This window comes from Myodes glareolus, chromosome 2 (genome assembly GCF_982192425.1).
Source record: "Myodes glareolus chromosome 2, mMyoGla1.1, whole genome shotgun sequence".
In the NCBI taxonomy this organism is placed as follows: Eukaryota; Metazoa; Chordata; class Mammalia; order Rodentia; family Cricetidae; genus Myodes; species Myodes glareolus.
The window spans coordinates 23,838,185-23,848,371 of NC_142027.1; positions in this window are offsets into that span (position 1 = coordinate 23,838,185).

A 10,187-nucleotide genomic window follows, 5' to 3' on the forward strand; every position below is an offset into this window, starting at 1 on the left:
TGGACATGATATAAGAAAAAGCAAATTGTTTTTCTAACTTTATCATGGATTTTCATTTTGAGTGGTTGAAATAACTATGCCCATATTCCCAAATATTGTTTATAAATGTTCTTTTACATTTAAATGGGGATATGATATAGATATGAATAACTTACATCGATATGGATATTAGTTTATTAATATAAATTTAAGGTCAATCTTGTTATATGTATATTTCTGCTCCTGAATGAGGTGTTGTAATTGTGTAGCTCATTTAAAAATGTAATGTATAATTAAGAAATATAGGTTAATAGTTAATCTTCTATAATAGTCCAAGTTTGTAGTCATGCTAGTTAGATTTTCTAGATGTACAGAGGAGTATTTCAGATGAATAGGGATTCTTCAAATCTGTCATAGACCTTCAGAATATGGCATTTAAATATTTTAAAAATTTAGGACTTTTCATGACAATGGCAGAACCATACTAATTCAAAAGGAAAATGGGCATTGAAGAGGCTCCTTAGACATTTGGGCAAGAAGCTGCTCTTGCCTTGACTGCTTGCTTCACTGGACATGCAAGACCCACAGAGAGATGACTGCTAAACTTGCCAAAAGGTGAGATGATCCTCTGGGGTTCCTGATTCTGGAAAGAGTCTGTAAGACATTCTTCAGGATACAGAAGAAAGTGACTAAACTGTCCTTAAAATTTCCTGCTTCATGGAAAAGTCTGCGGATACTATGGGCCTGTAGGATGAAGATGGATGCCCAACAGTACAGAAGAACTTTGGGTGACTGTTAGGCTGTGAGATGTCTCTGTCAATTCTAGAGTTTTGTAAGTTGCTTACAATGGACTTTCTATTTACTGAGGTAATATTATATCCTTCTGGAGTCTTTGATGGAATTGAAAAATTGATAGTTATAGTTTTCCTCAGTTATTATAAAAGATAAAATAGATATAAATATTGTAACTGTAGTTTTTGCTTGATATCTGCTTTTTATATGTAATTTTACTATGTTAAAGTTAAAGCCTTTTTTGTTTAAACAGAAAAGGGGAAATTGTGTAGGAGGTTCTTCTGTTCATGTGTTGCTTTCATTGGTTAATGAATAAAGAAACTGCCTTGGCCTTTTTATAGGGCAGAACTTAGGTAGGCGGGGAAAACAGATCTGAATGCTGGGAGGAAAAAGGGCAGAGTCAGAGAAGCCATGGATCCTCCTCCATCTCAGAGAGACGCTGGCTAGAATCTTGCCGGTAAGCCACAGTCATGTGGAGATACAAAGATTAATGGAGATGGATTAAAATAATATGTAAGAGTTAGAAGTTAAAGCTAATGGCCAAGTAGTGTTTTAATTAATACAGTTTCTGTGTGGTTATTTTGGGTGTAAACTAGCCGAGTAGCTAGGATAAACAAGGAACTACCTCTCCCTTGCAACAGATAAGTACATAAAGAATATTTAATAGTGAAAATGCATAATCTAATGTGAAACTCACAGCTTCAGAAAACCGATTCTAAACTCTATAGAAGTTCATTGAGATGTAAAGTCTTTGGGTCTGGTTAACTTCAATACATATTTGTTATTTCTAGTATTTCTTATAATTAAGTTAATTAAATATTTTTAAAGTCAGTCATTTGTTTTGCTTATTTAGCTGAATACAACATATGGGGTGCAAAATCTCTTGCATATTTGTAAGTGGCTTTGAGACTTGACTATGGGTTTGATTAAGTTAGTGTTCAATCTGTTTAGTTTTGTTAAAATGAATGCAGAGATAGCACTTTGTTTGTCTGACGTGAGCACATAATGCCGATTTTTTTTCCTTTCATGGTTTTAGTAGCAATTTCTGATTGGCACTTGCTTTCATTGACTAAGTTTTTGATACAAAACAGAAACCATAACTTAGGTTCTTCACATATCGACTAAAGCAGTGGTTCTCAACCTTCTTCCTAACACTGTGACTTTTTCACTTGATCCTCATGTTGTGGTGTTTCCCCAACCATAAATGTATTTTCATTGCTACTTCATAACTGCAATGAATTGTAATGTAAATATCTGATACACAGGATAGATGATATTTGACCCCTGAACAAGACCACTTCTGAGGAGGAACAATACTTATCTAATGTTTTCCATCCCTTAATCCACATTGCAGAAAAAAGGCAAGATGAACACTTAGTTCTTTTCTTTGAGTGTTAGCATAGATTTTTAGACTGAGATTTAGTCAATGTGTTTCAACCCATAACAATTTTGACTATCGACAGCAAAAGTGTCCTCTCTTTGTAAAACGGTGGCCTTTGGAGTTGTCCCTTTGTTTCTTCAGATGCTGGGCATGAAGAGGTTAGATACAGGGACTGAAGTCATTGGTTCACTGCTCTGAGTCTGGCAGTTTTGTCCAGCACATCGCCTTGGGTCAGCTCACCTTGGTTTTTCCCTGAGCTCAATGGTTTTGTCAAATCAACACTCTTGACTGCGGTTCTATAAAATACATGTCATTCTAGCGTCCTGTCTTTCATTTTTATTGATAGACATCAAGTGTACAGAATATTGAGTTCACTGTGACATTTTCAAATATGCCATACTTCATTTTATAAATAAATTTCTTATTGTTTTCCAAGTCCAATTACTATTGAATCTTTAAGATAATATCACTTCGTTGTTATTAAAAGACAGATACCATGGAGGAAAAAAAAAGTTAATAATGCATAAAGTTTGTCTCAGTATAATCTCTTTGTGTGGTCTTTTAAAAACTCAAGCCAAGTTACACATTATATATATATAAAACATATATATATATAACATATATATATATCTGATGGAAAAGTGTGTGTGTGTGTGTGTGTGTGTATCTGCAGACATACATGTGCCTTGGCAAGCTCGAGCAGTCAGATGACAGCTTTCAGGAGAGGACACTTTTTTATTAAAAATTTCTGCCTCCTCACATCCCCCCACTTCCCTCCCACTCCCCCCACTCTCACTCCCTCTCCAGTCCTAAGATAAGTCAGGGTGCTCTGCCCTGTGGGAAGTCCAAGGCCCTCCCCGCTCCATCCAGGTCTAGGAACGTATGCATCCAAACAGACTAGGCTCCCAAAAAGTCAGTACATGCAGAAGAATCAAAATCCAGTGTCATTATCATTGGCTTCTCAGTCTGCCCTCACTGTCAACCTCACTGTCAGAGAGTCCTGTTTCATCACATGCTCATTAAGTCCCTTGGTGAGCTCCCATTATATCAGTCCCACCATCTCCATGGGTGGATGTACACTTCACGGTCCTGACTTCCTTGCTCATGTTCTCCCTCCTTCTGCTCTTCATTTGGGCCTTGGGAGCTCAGTCCAGTGATCCAATGTGGGTCTATGTCTCTATCTCCATCCATCTCCAGATGAAGGTTCTATGGTGATATGCAAGATATTCATCAGTGTGGCTATGGGACAAGGCCAGATCAGGCACCCTCTCTTCTTCTGCCCAAGGACCTAGCTGGGGAAATCCCCTTAAACACCTGGAAACCCCTCTAGAGCCAAGTCTGTTGCCCACCCTAAAATGGTTCCCTTAGTTAAGATATCTTCTTCCTTGCTCCCATAGCGACCCTTCCTCCATCTCAACCATCCCATTCCCTAAAGCTCTTCCCAATCCTCTCCTTCTCCCTTCTCTCTCCTCATCACCCCTTCTCCCCAATCCCCCACCCCTGTGCTCCCAACTTTTGCCTGGCAATCTTGTCTACTTCCAATATCCAGGCGGATAAATATATGTTTTTCTTTGGGTTCAACTTCTTATTTAGCTTCTCTATGATCATGAACTATAGGCTCAATGTTGAGAGGACACTTTTTTACTAAGTGGGATCCAGGGGTATAGCTCATGTCACTAGGCTTGTGTGGCAAATGCTTTTATCAGCTGAGTCATCTTGCCAGGAGCAATGATGGAATTTTTATTGGCCTACATATGCTACCAAACCAAGGCCAAACTGCTTAAGGAAGTCTATTTTCTTTGGAGTCCTGCTCATCCTCCTTCTTGCTGGACCCAATCACACTTTTCAAGCATTGGATGAACACTGGCTATTCTTCCAAATGCTGCTCTTTCTATAGTTTATAGAAACAGTTTATAGAAACCGTTCTGTTCATTGTGTTTCTGCTTGATGACCTGATGTACTTTCCTCTTTTAATCTCTTTGTGCCTTTAGAAATCACAAGGCGTATTCCTAATTATGCCACTTTTATGATTAGAAATTTTAAAGAACATCTTGGATCTTAAGACAATGTTTTGTTTACCTCTGTTCCTCAGATCTCAGCTTAGATATTATTTCTTCTAAGGACTCTTTGCTACACGCTGCTGTGCTCCCAATCTCCCTGGGGTCATTCCACACTGTATCAGCCACAGGTCAGTTTTTCATTTTTATTTATCATTTTCATTTTTATTCATTATTTTTAGTGTGCCTTTCAGTTCTCATATGTTTCTCAGTTTAGGTGACACATTACATAATCACCCCTCCAAATCCACAGCCCCAGAATTATGTGATATACAGATCTTATTTATGGCTTTGCTTGGCATAATTGCACCTAGCATGTTTCCCATGCAATTATAGGTCCCTGTTTGATTGATGACCTTTGTTAACGAGTGAATTTTATGTCTTCCAACATTTCTATCTGAATCTCCAACCTGCAATGTGACTATATTGGACTGAGGACTTTAAAGTCTAAATGAGTAGAACTGGTGCCTTTCAAGAAGAGGAAAAGACATAATCATAGCTGGACACAGAGAAAAAAAACTGAGCTGTGTAAGGAGTAAGAAAGCCCCCATCTGCTAATCAGAGAGAGGCTTCAGAAGATGAATTTCCAGCACCTTTACCTTGGACTTCCAGCCTTTATCACTGTGAGAGAATAAATCTCAATCCATTAAGCCATTCAGTCTGTGGTTCTTTGAAACGGCAACTCTAGGAAGCAACTGCAGCTGTTGCAAGGCTGCTTTATTTATGTACACTCTGCTGCCACCTTGTCTGCATGGGTACACAGTGGGCTGCACAGCAGTACGGTTCATCTGAGAAACAGTATAGTGCTGTGAGTGGTATGCCATAAAAGTGATACAGGAGGAAGCACACTCATTCTTTTCCCTTGGTTTCTGTCATTTAGCTCCTATAATTTTTGGATTTTCCTGAGTGATAAGAATGAATGTCTTTAGTTATTTCTAGTTAACTTCCTTGACCAAACCACAGTTTGCTTCTGAGGTGATTTGGAATGGGACCTTTACTTAGCCCAAGAAGGGGATAGTTAGAAGAAGATACAAATAACAAAGATTCGGAGTGTTGGAATTTCCACCCCTTGTCACTAACCTAGGGTTGATATGGGTGCTGGAGATTAAACTTTAAAAAGGAGTTTAACAAAAACATGGCTTGGTATAGGAAGTCCTCCTGTTTATATGTTGCTTTCATTGTTGAATAAAGAAACTGCCTTGGCCTAGTTGATAGGACAGAACTTAGGTAGGTGGAGTAGACAGAACTGAATGTTGGGAAGGAGAGAGAGAGAGAGAGAGAGAGAGAGAGAGAGAGAGAGAGAGAGGCCATGGAGCCACCTGGTCAGACATGCTGAATCTTTCCCAGTGAGCCAAGACCTTGTGGTAATATGCAGATTAATAGAAATGGGTTAAATCAATATGTGAGTGTTAGCCAATAAGAGGCTAGAGGTAATGAGCCAGGGAGTGATTTAATGGATACAATTTCTGTATGGTTATTTCAGGTGTAAGCTGGTCAGGTGGCTGGGACAAACAGCAGGCCCGCTCCTCCTGTTACAATGGTAAGCTTTTACTAAACTTCTTGATGGCTGAAGAAGTGTGACTTGGAGTGATCCTGGGACATCTTCTCCTCCCCATTCACTTTAACTTACTTGGGTCCACCTGTCCTTTCATTTGCCTGCTCCTGAATATATCCCTTTCAAAGCAGTTTATAATAAGTTAGTGTTTTAAATTGAATTAAAAGTCTCCTCTGGAAGGAGGCAAGAGGTTTATAAGATTTAGGAAATTCAGCAAATGTACAAGACTTAGGAAGTACCGGAAACATACAAGATCCACAGACCCCTTCCTAAGATTAAAGAGTCAATGAATAATTAATTGCTGAGAAGACTCTTCTACAGAGCTGCACATTTCAGGACTTTGATGAGCTGTCACAAGGATAGTATGGGATTTTCGGGTGGGATAGCTACATTTTGGTTATCCATCCTCTGGTAAGTAGCTCCTTACACAAATTATTATAAGCAACCTCAATAAATTCATTGATTCTCCAAGATAGCCATATTTGGGGTCATTTCTTTGGACTGTCATCAGTGACTGATCTAAGACAAAGAGAAACTTGTTTCCCCAGGAAAGCTACACAATAAGAATAAAGTGATTTCCATAATTATATCTCTCATACTACTATTACTGGAGTGAAGGTGACCATTTGTGGAATTCTAGTTTGCAATTGATTGATTAGAAGCATAACTGAAAGCCTGAAAAATATGATTATTATCTAAAGTAGGGAACAGTTTTGTAGAATTGGGTGTTTAACTTATTGTTGTAGGCGGTCCTTCTGTCTTTGTGTTGCTTTCATTGGTTAATAAAGAAACTGCTTTGGGCCTGGTGATAGGGCAGAACTTAGGTAGGCGAGGAGACAGAACTGAATGCTGGGAGGAAGAAAGCAGAGTCAGAGAGAAGCCATGGATCCTCTGCCTGAGGCAGATGTTGGTTAGAATCTTTGCCAGTAAGCCACTGCCACGTGGAGATACACAAATTAATAGAAATGGGTTATATTAAGATACAAGAATTAGTCAGTGAGCGCCAGCCATCCCAGCTTCCATCCAGAGGGCCTTCGGAGTGGTGAGGTGATTCGGGCCCACGACAGGGGCCCGGCAAGGGGGAGCTAGGACTCTCCCCGACCCCATAGACTCCCAGGTCAGCCTGCTCTGCTGGCTCCACCCTGTTAGCTTCCCCGCCAGCCATCCCAGCTTCCATCCAGAGGGCCTTCGGAGTGGTGAGGTGATTCGGGCCCGCGACAGGGGCCCGGCGAGGGGGAGCTAGGACTCTCCCCAACCCCATAGACTCCCAGGTCAGCCTGCTCTGCTGGCTCCACCCTGCTAGCTTCCCTGCCAGCCATCCCAGCTTCCATCCAGAGGGCCTTCGGAGTGGTGAGGTGATTTGGGCCCGCGACAGGGGCCCGGCGAGGGGAAGCTAGGACTCTCCCCGACCCCATAGACTCCCAGGTCAGCCTGCTCTGCTGGCTCCACCCTGCTAGCTTCCCCGCCAGCCATCCCAGCTTCCATCCAGAGGGCCTTCGGAGTGGTGAGTTGATTCGGGCCCGCGACAGGGGCCCAGCGAGGGGGAGCTAGGACTCTCCCCGACCCCATAGACTCCCAGGTCAGCCTGCTCTGCTGGCTCCACCCTGCTAGCTTCCCCGCCAGCCATCCCAGCTTCCATCCAGAGGGCCTTCGGAGTGGTGAGTTGATTCGGGCCCGCGGCAGGGGCCCGGCGAGGGGGAGCTAGGACTTTCCCTGACCCCATAGACTCCCAGGTCAGCCTGCAGTGCTGTTTCCACCCTGCTAGGCTCTCCCACCTGCCATCCCAGCTTCCATCCAGGTACAAATTTCTATATTTCTCCCCTCCCACTGAGCCCATAAAATTTCCCCAGCTCAGCTGCCTTGCACACTGGGCCTGCTCTATAGGGGCATCCCGGAAAGAGGCAGTGCCTGTGCTTCAATACCCTGCTTGGGGAAAGGTAGGCATTCTATCAGTGAACTCCCTGCCCAACAAGGGAACCTGACCCGATACCAGAAGTTCCAATAGAGAGCATTTGATCGAAGAGATGGGCAGACACCAAGGCAAGACCTCCTCCAACAATCTGAAAAACAACATGAAAATATCAGATCCCAATGACCCTACAACAGAAGGATTTGAACACTCTAACCCAGATGAAGTGGAAAAAGTTGCCATTATGAAAGCAATAGAGTCCCTTAAACAGGATATGAATAACTCCCTTAAGGAACTGGTCGAGAAGTATAACAAAAAGTTTGAAGAAATGAGTATAGAAATGGATGAGAAATATAACAAAAAGTTTGAAGAAATAAGTAAATCCGTGAGTGATACCCTGAGAAACCAAGAAAAAACAATCAAACAAGTAAAGGAAACAGTCCAAGAATTGAAAACTGAAATGGAGGCAATGAAGAAAACACAAAACGAGAACCGGCTGGATATGGAAAACCTAGGTAAACGAGCGGAGACTACAGAATCAAGCATAACCAATAGAATACAAGAGATAGAAGAACGAATCTCAGATTCTGAAGATACCATAGAGAAAATAAATGCTCTGGTCAGAGAAAACGGCAAATCCAACAAATTCTCTTCACAAAACATTCAGGAAATCTGGGACACAATAAAAAATCCAAATCTAAGAATAATAGGGATTGAAGAAGGAGAAGAACTGCAGATCGAAGGCCCAGAAAATATATTCAACAAAATTATAGAAGAAAACTTTCCCAACCTAAAGAACGATATTCCTATGAAGGTTCAAGAAGCATACAGAACACCGAATAGATTGGATCAGAAAAAAACATCCCCGTGCCATATAATAATCAAAACACAAAACATAAATATTAAAGAAAAAATTTTAAGAGCTGCAAAGGAAAAAGGTCAAGTAACTTATAAAGGTAAACCTATCAGACTTACACCGGATTTCTCTATGGAAACCATGAAAGCCAGAAGATCCTGGACAGAGGTACTGCAGAAACTAAGAGACCATGGATGCAAACCCAGACTACTATACCCAGCCAAGCTATTGTTCACTATCAACGGAGAAAACAAAATATTCCAGGATAAAAACAAATTTAAACAATACGTAGCTACTAATCCAGCCTTACAGAGAATATTAGAAGGAAAATCACTACCGAAGGAATCCAACATTCCCAACACGATCTACAATAACTCGAACATCTAGCGACCATTCACAAGCACAAATCAAAGAAGAAAAACACATACACTCTACTACTTAAAAAAAAAAATGACCGGAGTCAACAACCACTGGTCATTAATATCACTTAATATCAATGGACTCAATTCACCTATAAAGAGGCACAGACTTAGAGATTGGATATGAAAACAGGATCCAACAGTCTGCTGTTTACAAGAAACACACCTCAACCACAAAGACAGACACTTACTCAGAGTAAAGGGTTGGGAAAAGGTTTTCCAAGCAAATGGACCTAAGAAACAAGCGGGCGTGGCCATTCTAATATCTAACAAAATCGACTTCAAACTAAAATCAATCAGAAGAAATGGAGATGGACATTTCATACTCATAACTGGAACAATTCATCAGGAGGAAGTCTCAATCCTGAATATCTATGCTCCTAATATAAAGGCACCCACATATGTAAAAGAAACTCTTCTAGAACTCAAGGCGGTCATCAAACCACACACACTAATAGTAGGAGACTTCAACACTCCTCTCTCACCAATGGACAGGTCAATCAGACAGAAACCAAAGAGAGAATTGAGAGACCTATTGAAGGTATTGAATCAAATGGACTTAACAGACATCTATAGAACACTCCACCCAAATAGGAAAGAATATACCTTTTTCTCTGCAGCTCATGGAACCTTCTCGAAAATTGACCACATACTCGGTAACAAAGCAAACTTCCACAGATACAAAAAAATATTAGTAACTACCTGTGTCTTGTCAGATCACCATGGACTAAAATTAGAATTCAACAACAATGCTCCCCCCAGGAAGCCAACAAACTCATGGAAACTGAACAGTCAACTACTAAATCACCCCTGGGTCAAGGAAGAAATAAAGAAAGAAATTAATCTCTTCCTTGAATTTAATGAAAACAAAGACACAACATACTCAAACCTATGGGACACTATGAAAGCAGTGCTAAGAGGAAAGTTCATAGCACTAAGTGCCCAATTAAAGAAAGCGGAGAAAGCACACATTGGAGACTTAACAGCACACTTGAAAGATCTAGAAAAAAAAAGAAGCTGATTCACCCAGGAGGTCTAGAAGACTGGAAATAATCAAACTGAGGGCTGAAATCAACAAAATAGAAACAGAGAAAACAATCCAAAGAATCAATGAATCAAAAAGCTGGTTCTTGGAGAAAATCAACAAGATTGACAAACCCCTATCCAAGTTAATCAAACGGCAGAGAGAGAACATGCAAATTAATAAGATCAGAAATGAAAAGGGGGACATAACCACAG